Consider the following 2,138-nt stretch of genomic DNA (forward strand, 5'->3'; position numbering starts at 1 on the left):
AGGAGTGACATTAAAAGGTAAAACGAACAAAAATTATTCAGTGTAAATAAAAAATATTATGGCAGCGTTTTCTACATTAAATTTGAATAAAATATTAGGAAAGATTAGTAAAGAAAAACAATATTTTTTCCCAGAGAAGTAAAGAGCGAAGTTGAAACTTAAAACACACAAAAATTATTACTCCACAGCCTATCTAGTATATATATATATATATATATATATATATATATATATATATATATATATATATATATATATATATATATATATATATATATATATATATATATATATATATATATATATATATATATCTTCTGCACGATGGCTCAGTTCAATGCCTGGCTCTCGTTTTGGTTTTGAAAAGGACTTGTCATGATAAGGTTGTAGACAAGAGTAGTGTTATAATAATATAAGGTAGCGGGGTCCTATCCTTTTTGCATATATTAATATCTCCGAGCAGACAGTAAAACTTAATACTGTCAATCTAAGGAAGCGGTCAGTACTCCCTTTTTATGTCAATATAAGGTAGCGGGGTTCTATCCTTTTTGCATATATTAATATCTCCGAGCAGACAATACTCCTTAATTGTGTCAATCTAAGGAAGCGGTCAGTACTCCCTTTATATGTCAATATAAGGTAGCGGGGTCCTATCTTTTTTGCATATATTGATATCTCCGATCAGACAGCACTCCTTAATAGTGTCAATCTAAGGAAGCGGTCAGTACTCCCTTTTTATGTCAATATAAGGTAGCGGGGTCCTATCCTTTTTTGCATATATTAATATCTCCGAGCAGACAATACTTCTTAATAGTGTCAATCTGTTCAACGGGGCAGGTATGACATTACTGTATCAATTAAAGAGAGCGGCCAGTTGGGGTTTTACTGCATCAATCTGTTCAAGCGCACAGTCCCCCCACAATGCAAGCGCACAGTACTCCTTTATAGTGCCAATATAAGGAAGCGCACAGTCCTCCCACCATACAAGCACACAGTACTCCCTTACTATGTCAATCTGTTCAACGGGGCAGGTAGGACATTACTGTATCAATGAAAGGTAGGGGCCAGGTGGAACATTACTGTGTTAATCTAAGGTAGCAGACAGTAGCCGTACCATACAAGCAGATGACCAAAAGGTAACCAAAAGGTATTGAGATTGTGCACAAAGTAGAAACTTGCAATTGTTATTTTAGTCGATAGTTAGTAGTGAGAGTATCAAGAACAAGAATGATTTGATTTGAGAAATAGAAGATCGTACGGAATCTAGTCAAATTGGAAAAATGTTTAGTGTTCAATGATGACTTTTTGGAATTAACTCTTCAACGGAAAATATTTTCTCTAGAAATGCTTAACAGCATAATGGGAACTGATTCCCCAGCTTTGGACTATTGTATGAAGCTTATGCGTTGTGAATCAAATGCATTTACTCAATTTATTGATATATTAATTGAAACGAAGCAAAATGACATTGTGATTCTGCTTTTAACTACTACCTAGAAATTCAATCTTTAAAACAATAGGAAATTAGTTTTTCTGACGATACTCGATTACTTCTCTTCCTCCTCCTCCTCCTAGAAGACAATGATATTTTTTATTGATTTTGAGTCAGTTTCTTTTTGGCAGTGAGACGGACAACATCAAAAACATGTATCATACATGTTCACTATGTTTATATACATTGGGCAGCTGGTTATCATGTGATAACTGTACTACAGTTGATGACTATAATGAAAAGTGTAGACTATGCAATCCATGTAAATTGTATAAAGGATATGCTGTACAAATTAAGGACTGTAATACCTGTCTTGAAGAGACTTGTGACTGTCATCCTAATGGATATCTATACTCCAATTGTCATTTTGATAAGTGTGACCAGTGGGAAAATACTTACCCTAGTATGATTGAACAAAACCCCAAACGTGAATTCAGTTTATTTCTAAGGGATTGGTATCCTCGTGGATTTAAATTGTATTGGGAAGAAGAATTTGGAGCACGTTTCAATTGTAAAAACATGAAGAGAGTATGGTCCCTGCGTCATCGTTGTGAGGACAATGCTAGCAAAGATTATAAACCTAGTGATTTTAATTTGGCTGTGACCGAAAGTGATTCTTCATATGAGAATAATGTCTGCGACATTA

This window comes from Artemia sp. Qi Xiang Cuo, unplaced genomic scaffold (assembly GCF_049724085.1).
Source record: "Artemia sp. Qi Xiang Cuo unplaced genomic scaffold, ASM4972408v1 HiC_scaffold_2954, whole genome shotgun sequence".
Lineage (NCBI taxonomy): Eukaryota > Metazoa > Arthropoda > Branchiopoda > Anostraca > Artemiidae > Artemia > Artemia sp. Qi Xiang Cuo.